This window comes from Poromitra crassiceps, assembly GCF_964638095.1.
Source record: "Poromitra crassiceps genome assembly, chromosome: 23".
In the NCBI taxonomy this organism is placed as follows: Eukaryota; Metazoa; Chordata; class Actinopteri; order Beryciformes; family Melamphaidae; genus Poromitra; species Poromitra crassiceps.
The window spans coordinates 15,884,790-15,894,430 of NC_139639.1; positions in this window are offsets into that span (position 1 = coordinate 15,884,790).

Genomic DNA, 9,641 nt, shown 5'->3' on the forward strand with positions numbered 1-9,641 from the left:
GACACAGAAAGTGTAACCCTATCTGATGTTATGTGGGCTCTGTCCCCTATAATCAAGTAAATGGGGGGTCGGGGGGGTGGGGGCAGTGGGGTCGGTGCCATCCATGGGGGTTAACTCTCTCAGTGCATACCTCTCATTCTTCTCATTCACGGGTCGCCTTTCAACCCGCTACGTATCAGCATCCTCCTCTGGGACAATTGCTGTCCCGTACTTTTCAAAAGGGCACCGGACAATAAGTGACAACTGCCCCTGTCAAAACTGCCCTTCTACCACCAAGCTTATGATGTTTAAAAAAAACAAAATGGAAAAAAAATCTATTTTTCTCTGTCTTGCTCTCTGTCTATTTTGTCTGTCTCAATTTATTTCTCACATTTCGTCTCCCTCTCCTTTCTCCTCTTGCCGTCTCACTCATCTTCTTGGTGTGTGTGTGTGTGTGTTATGGCCTCCGTTTATCTGTTCAGGCCAAGAGAAATACATTTCCCATCAACATGTGGAATGATGCCTCATGAAAACTCGTCGCTCACCATCTCCCACCAAGTGAGTTTAACTCGCAAGTGAGCAGTGTTCATGAAAACTCTATTACATGTGGAGCAGTCTGTTCATGAAAACTATTGCATGTAGAGCAGAGTGTTCATGAAAACTCTAAAGCAGGGTGTTCATGAAAACTCTAAAGCAGGGTGTTCATGAAAACTCTATTACATGTAGAGCAGGGTGTTCATGAAAACTCTATTACATGTAGAGCAGGATGTTCATGAAAACTCTAGTGCATGTAGAGCAGGGTGTTCATGAAAACTCTATTACATGTAGAGCAGGGTGTTCATGAAAACTCTTACATGTAGAGCAGGGTGTTCATGAAAACTCTAGTGCATGTAGAGCAGGGTGTTCATGAAAACTGTAAAGCAGGGTGTTCATGAAAACTTTAAAGCAGGGTGTTCATGAAAACTCTATTACATGTGGAGCAGGCTGTTCATGAAAACTCTATTGCATGTAGAGCAGGGTGTTCATAAAAACTCTAAAGCAGGGTGTTCATGAAAACTCTAAAGCAGGGTGTTCATGAAAACTCTATTACATGTAGAGCAGGGTGTTCATGAAAACTCTAAAGCAGGGTGTTCATGAAAACTTTAAAGCAGGGTGTTCATGAAAACTCTATTACATGTGGAGCAGGCTGTTCATGAAAACTCTATTGCATGTAGAGCAGGGTGTTCATGAAAACTCTAAAGCAGGGTGTTCATGAAAACTCTATTACATGTAGAGCAGGGTGTTCATGAAAACTATATTACATGTAGAGCAGGGTGTTCATGAAAACTCTATTACATGTAGAGCAGAGTGTTCATGAAAACTATTGCATGTAGAGCAGGGTGTTCATGAAAACTATATTACATGTAGAGCAGGGTGTTCATGAAAACTCTAAAGCAGGGTGTTCATGAAAACTCTATTACATGTAGAGCAGGGTGTTCATGAAAACTAGTGCATGTAGAGCAGGGTGTTCATGAAAACTCTATTACATGTAGAGCAGGGTGTTCATGAAAACTATTACATGTAGAGCAGGGTGTTCATGAAAACTATATTACATGTAGAGCAGGGTGTTCATGAAAACTCTATTGCATGTAGAGCAGGGTGTTCATGAAAACTCTATTACATGTAGAGCAGGGTGTTCATGAAAACTCTATTACATGTAGAGCAGGGTGTTCATGAAAACTCTATTACATATAGAGCAGTGTTCATGAAAACTCTTACATGTAGAGCAGGGTGTTCATGAAAACTCTATTACACGTAGAGCAGGGTGTTCATGAAAACTATTACATGTAAAGCAGGATGTTCATGACAACTCTATTACATGTAGAGCAGGGTGTTCATGAAAACTATTAGATGTAGAGCAGAGTGTTCATGAAAACTCTATTACATGTAGAGCAGAGTGTTCATGAAAACTCTATTACATGTAGAGCAGGGTGTTCATGAAAACTCTATTACACGTAGAGCAGAGTGTTCATGAAAACTCTATTACATGTAGAGCAGAGTGTTCATGAAAACTCTATTACATGTAGAGCAGGGTGTTCATGAAAACTCTATTACATGTAGAGCAGGGTGTTCATGAAAACTATTACATGTAAAGCAGGATGTTCATGACAACTCTATTACATGTAGAGCAGGGTGTTCATGAAAACTATTAGATGTAGAGCAGAGTGTTCATGAAAACTCTATTACATGTAGAGCAGAGTGTTCATGAAAACTCTATTACATGTAGAGCAGGGTGTTCATGAAAACTATTACATGTAGAGCAGAGTGTTCATGAAAACTCTATTACATGTAGAGCAGGATATCCATGAAAACTCTATTACATGTAGAGCAGGGTGTTCATGAAAACTCTATTACATGTAGAGCAGGGTGTTCATGAAAACTCTATTACATGTAGAGCAGAGTGTTCATGAAACCTCTATTACATGTAGAGCAGAGTGTTCATGAAACCTCTATTACATGTAGAGCAGGATGTTCATGACAACTCTATTACATGTAGAGCAGAGTGTTCATGAAAGCTCTATTACATGTAGAGCAGGGTGTTCATGAAAACTCTATTACATGTAGAGCAGAGTGTTCATGAAACCTCTATTACATGTAGAGCAGAGTGTTCATGAAAGCTCTATTACATGTAGAGCAGAGTGTTCATGAAAACTATTACATGTAGAGCAGGGTGTTCATGAAAACTATTACATGTAGAGCAGGGTGTTCATGAAAACTCTATTACATGTAGAGCAGGGTGTTCATGAAAACTATTACATGTAGAGCAGAGTGTTCATGAAACCTCTATTACATGTAGAGCAGAGTGTTCATGAAAACTCTATTACATGTAGAGCAGGGTGTTCATGAAAACTCTATTACATGTAGAGAAGGGTGTTCATGAAAACTCTATTACATGTAGAGCAGGGTGTTCATGAAAACTATTACATGTAGAGCAGAGTGTTCATGAAACCTCTATTACATGTAGAGCAGAGTGTTCATGAAAGCTCTATTACATCTAGAGCAGGGTGTTCATGAAAACTCTATTACATGTAGAGCAGGGTGTTCATGAAAACTCTATTACATGTAGAGCAGGGTGTTCATGAAGATTATATTACATGTAGAGCAGAGTGTTCATGCAACCTCTATTACATGTAGAGCAGGGTGTTCATGAAAACTCTATTACATGTAGAGCAGGGTGTTCATGAAAACTCTAAAGCAGGGTGTTCATGAAACCTCTATTACATGTAGAGCAGAGTGTTCATGAAACCTCTATTACATGTAGAGCAGGGTGTTCATGAAAACTATTACATGTAGAGCAGGGTGTTCATGAAACCTCTATTACATGTAGAGCAGGGTGTTCATGAAAACTATTACATGTAGAGCAGAGTGTTCATGAAACCTCTATTACATGTAGAGCAGGGTGTTCATGAAAACTATTACATGTAGAGCAGAGTGTTCATGAAACCTCTATTACATGTAGAGCAGAGTGTTCATGAAACCTCTATTACATGTAGAGCAGGGTGTTCATGAAAACTCTATTACATGTAGAGCAGAGTGTTCATGAAACCTCTATTACATGTAGAGCAGAGTGTTCATGAAAGCTCTATTACATGTAGAGCAGAGTGTTCATGAAAACTATTACATGTAGAGCAGGGTGTTCATGAAAACTATTACATGTAGAGCAGGGTGTTCATGAAAACTATTACATGTAGAGCAGGGTGTTCATGAAAACTCTATTACATGTAGAGAAGGGTGTTCATGAAAACTCTATTACATGTAGAGCAGGGTGTTCATGAAAACTATTACATGTAGAGCAGAGTGTTCATGAAACCTCTATTACATGTAGAGCAGAGTGTTCATGAAAACTCTATTACATGTAGAGCAGGGTGTTCATGAAAACTCTATTACATGTAGAGAAGGGTGTTCATGAAAACTCTATTACATGTAGAGCAGAGTGTTCATGAAAGCTCTATTACATGTAGAGCAGGGTGTTCATGAAAACTCTATTACATGTAGAGCAGTGTTCATGAAGATTATATTACATGTAGAGCAGAGTGTTCATGCAACCTCTATTACATGTAGAGCAGAGTGTTCATGAAAACTATTACATGTAGAGCAGGGTGTTCATGAAAACTCTATTACATGTAGAGCAGGGTGTTCATGAAAACTCTATTACATGTAGAGAAGGGTGTTCATGAAAACTCTATTACATGTAGAGCAGGGTGTTCATGAAAACTCTATTACATGTAGAGCAGAGTGTTCATGAAAACTATTACATGTAGAGCAGAGTGTTCATGAAAACTCTATTACATGTAGAGCAGAGTGTTCATGAAAACTATTACATGTAGAGCAGGGTGTTCATGAAAACTCTATTACATGTAGAGCAGGGTGTTCATGAAAACTCTATTACATGTAGAGCAGAGTGTTCATGAAAACTATTACATGTAGAGCAGAGTGTTCATGAAAACTATATTACATGTAGAGCAGGGTGTTCATGAAAACTCTATTACATGTAGAGCAGTGTTCATGAAAATTCTATTACATGTAGAGCAGAGTGTTCATGAAAACTATTACATGTAGAGCAGGGTGTTCATGAAAACTCTATTACATGTAGAGCAGAGTGTTCATGAAAACTATTACATGTAGAGCAGGGTGTTCATGAAAACTCTATTACATGTAGAGCAGTGTTCATGAAAATTCTATTACATGTAGAGCAGTGTTCATGAAAACTCTATTACATGTAGAGCAGTGTTCATGAAAACTCTATTACATGTAGAGCAGTGTTCATGAAAACTCTATTACATGTAGAGCAGAGTGTTCATGAAAACTATTACATGTAGAGCAGGGTGTTCATGAAAACTATTACATGTAGAGCAGGGTGTTCATGAAAATTCTATTACATGTAGAGCAGAGTGTTCATGAAAACTATTACATGTAGAGCAGGGTGTTCATGAAAACTCTATTACATGTAGAGCAGAGTGTTCATGAAAACTATTACATGTAGAGCAGAGTGTTCATGAAAACTATTACATGTAGAGCAGAGTGTTCATGAAAACTATATTACATGTAGAGCAGGGTGTTCATGAAAACTCTATTACATGTAGAGCAGTGTTCATGAAAATTCTATTACATGTAGAGCAGAGTGTTCATGAAAACTATTACATGTAGAGCAGGGTGTTCATGAAAACTCTATTACATGTAGAGCAGAGTGTTCATGAAAACTATTACATGTAGAGCAGGGTGTTCATGAAAACTCTATTACATGTAGAGCAGTGTTCATGAAAATTCTATTACATGTAGAGCAGTGTTCATGAAAACTCTATTACATGTAGAGCAGTGTTCATGAAAACTCTATTACATGTAGAGCAGTGTTCATGAAAACTCTATTACATGTAGAGCAGAGTGTTCATGAAAACTATTACATGTAGAGCAGGGTGTTCATGAAAACTATTACATGTAGAGCAGGGTGTTCATGAAAATTCTATTACATGTAGAGCAGAGTGTTCATGAAAACTATTACATGTAGAGCAGGGTGTTCATGAAAACTCTATTACATGTAGAGCAGGGTGTTCATGAAAACTCTATTACATGTAGAGCAGTGTTCATGAAAACTCTATTACATGTAGAGCAGGGTGTTCATGAAAACTCTATTACATGTAGAGCAGAGTGTTCATGAAAACTATTACATGTAGAGCAGGGTGTTCATGAAAACTATTACATGTAGAGCAGGGTGTTCATGAAAATTCTATTACATGTAGAGCAGAGTGTTCATGAAAACTATTACATGTAGAGCAGGGTGTTCATGAAAACTCTATTACATGTAGAGCAGAGTGTTCATGAAAACTATTACATGTAGAGCAGGGTGTTCATGAAAACTCTAAAGCAGGGTGTTCATGAAAACTCTATTGCATGTAGAGCAGGGTGTTCATGAAAACTCTAGTGCATGTAGAGCAGGGTGTTCATGAAAACTCTATTACATGTAGAGCAGAGTGTTCATGAAAACTCTATTGCATGTAGAGCAGGGTGTTCATGAAAACTATTACATGTAGAGCAGGGTGTTCATGAAAACTCTAAAGCAGGGTGTTCATGAAAACTCTATTACATGTAGAGCAGGGTGTTCATGAAAACTCTAGTGCATGTACAGTAGAGCAGGGTGTTCATGAAAACTCTAAAGCAGGGTGTTCATGAAAACTCTATTACATGTAGAACAGGGAGCCAGTGGAGGAGCTGTAAGCGCTGCCTGCTGCTGCTCCATGTTCAGAAGAAGGATGGAAAAGGAATTAGCGAGAAATGCTCCTTTTCCATTACCCAAGCAGACAACTGACTCCGAGAGGGATTGTGGTTTGACTCAGGGGAGAGAGGAAAGAAAATAGTCTTTATTGGACCCAACGAATGCTGACGGACTGACCACATACTGCAGCACATAACAGAAAACTTGGCTGAAAAGGCTAGAATGTCAGCCTGGTCGAGGCAGTTTCGGAAGACATAGTCAGTTTTGAGGGTAAAGGCAGGGTATGAATGTATAGTAGTTTGAGATTTGCTAATACGACTGACATTAACGGGAGTGGTTAGTAAGTTGCATAAATAGACTTGTTGAGCCCACAGAGTTAAATGCATAGGGCAGGCCCAGTGCGGGGCACTTTTTCTGTCCCATTTGACTGGTGCTACTAGGAGAGGCTGCCTCCTGGTGGAAAGTATAACTGTAGGAAAGTTGAGCATTGCCAACAGATGGGGAGGTCTTTGAAGCAAAAATCATGCAGTGTATCACATGCTGTCAGGGGCTTAAAAAAATCACAGAAGTTAATTATAGAGTATTGATAATGTGATCCCGAACGTTTAAAGTCTCACACAACTCTGTCATCAGTCAGTATTCATATATAGTCTATATCTACCATCAGTCAATGATTAAGAGATGTTGGGGATTTTGTATGTAAAGGAACACCGACGTAACTGAAGGCCGTCACACAAAACGTGCGGGAAGTGTTCTACTCTCTGTTCAGTCCATCTAAACGTCACAGCAGACTCCTGTTTGAAGTCTATTATGTAACAGTTACTCCTGGCCAGCGGGTTTGCAGTTGATACTTTGTAGCTGCATTGGCCAATTCACAGTGTACTGTACACAAGTAGTCATGTAACAGTGACCTATGAGACCAGACCCTCCTCTAGACCAGGACAAGTGAGCTGAATTCAAAATCATAAATGCAGAACTCTCATCTAAAGTAGCCAGAATTATATAAATGATATGGAATAAATCTACTTCTTTAGGTGTCAGCACATACAGAATGCATAAGCTGTAACATGAATCCTCATGGGCTGATGCCTGGACAAATGCTAGCATCGCCCGTTTTAGGGACAAAATGTTTGATGTACACACTGTGAAAACAAATTTCCCCTACTGAGGACATTAAAGTATGACTATGAATCTGAATCTGAAATATTGATATTGATATTGATATATTTTTAGCCACACAAAATGTATATTGAATTCAAAGTCATATAATACAGGGCTGAAAATACTACAGTATATCCATACAAGCTAATACTCTTATCTGTGATTCAACTGAATTTTTTTATGAAAATGATCAAAGCAGCCTATGAAGCATTTATATTTGCAGCCTTTCAGGATATTGTAATAAAATTTTAACAACCAAAAAAGCAGATTCTTCTTTGGCTGCAAGTCTGTTTATAGAGTCAACGTCCGTGCGAGTTCTGACAGTCAAGGTATGCCCATTGATAAATCACTCCCTTCACCTGGATTTGTGCCTGCAGCTGCATGGCATAGAGTCAAGCTCTCACTACTCTACTACACTGATAGTTTGGCCATGGACTGTAATTATTGTATTTTAAATTTTTTCCCCAGATTTTTTTTATCCCATTAGTGCTAATTTTAATTTATTTATCCCGGTTGCTGCTCCACCCTCTGCCGATCTGGGGAGAGCAGAAACTGGCTCCATGCTTCCTCCGAGACATGGGCAGTTAGCCACCCGCTTCTTTTCACCTGACAGGGGAAGCTTCACCGGTAGGACATAGCATGTGGGAGGATCACGCTATTCCAACGAGTTCCCCTCCCTCCGAACAGGCGCCCCGAACGACCAGAGGAGGCACCACTTCAGCGACCAGGATATTGCATGTTTTGGTGAGGGGTTCCTTCCTATACTGTATGAAGGAAACCCCCAGGGGGCACGGGGAGAACATACAAACTCCACACAGAAAGGCCCTTTTGACGACCCCACCCGGGCGGTGCGCACTCGAGGACATGCGGACGGGCACGCATTGACTGTAATTATTTTTAACCAAACTTTAAATCGAAGTTATGGAGGGAATCGGTGTATTCCATGTCATTGTGCTTTTAAGGAAAATAGTAATGGGATGCAGTTGAAGAGGAAGGAGAATTTAATTCAACGTGGAAAATAATTGTTAGGCTATCTGAAGTTCATTGCTTAATATTTCATAATTATGTGTCCTAGGGTAGCACTAACCTTCAATAGTATTCAATAGTGAGTTTAATTTCCATAAGAGCAATGGCTCAGTAGGTGTTAAATCTGTGAAATGTTGCATATCTCACTTTGGAATGGAGCTTTTCATTTGGACTGTTCTATCCCAGTTCAGTAACAGCAAGTCAACCGAGTTTACTGGAGACTTTTGTTTAGAAATCATACCAGCATCCACAGCACAAGCAATACAGCTTTAGTAGGAGTGTGTAGGGATGTGTCTTGAACGTGCCAAAAATATGCCAGTCGCTCAAAGAAATCAATTTGGCCCGGGTCTGCTTTGAACAAACAAGTCAACAGTCTGTGTCTATTGTAGATAGCTGGTATTATGAAATCATTTGACTTGTTATCTGTTTTGTAGCAGCAGCCAAATTCCCTTGCCAAAAACAGTTCAATAGAAAGCAGTAACTGGCAACTGAGACTGGGCATGTGCAGCCACATGTGTCTCTTTTGCTGCAATCCGTTGGCTGAAGAAAATAATTTTGCGGAGGAAAATGATGTTAAAATAAATACTATGTGCTGTGTAATATTACTCCAGATTATGATACAATGAACATTTAATTAGCCCTGGGAAACTTGATACAGCAGCAAATAGTAATCGGATATAAGAAAAATATTGTGTAGTCTACGCCAAAAAGATACATTTAGTGTCTCCCTGGGACCCAAACTCACAAAAAACATACGGTAATGAGTTGCCATGACGACCAGTTGGGACCCACCCCCCACGGGTCCATGACCCAAATTGGGTCCCGACCCATAGTTTGGGAAACACTGGGCTACGGTAATAGTAGAATATACTAAGTGTTTGCATGCATGCATGTGTGTGTGTGTGTGTGTGTGTGTGTGTGTGTGCGTGCGTACTACGTACATGTGTGTGTGCGTGTGTGTGTGTGTGTGTGTGTGCGTGCGTACTACGTACATGTGTGTGTGCGTGTGTGTAGTATAAACAAGTAACTAATTTAGGCCTATTGTGCTAATTGACCTACAGTACTATACACTGGTTAGATTGTGTGTGTCTGTATTTGTATGATCAAATGAAGCCAAATGTAGACCAATAGGTTAATGATAGTTCGAGTTAGATAGAGAGTTTAACGCTTGATTCCATCTGCACCCCTTTACACAATACAACTACCACTGGTTCACACTCCCCCT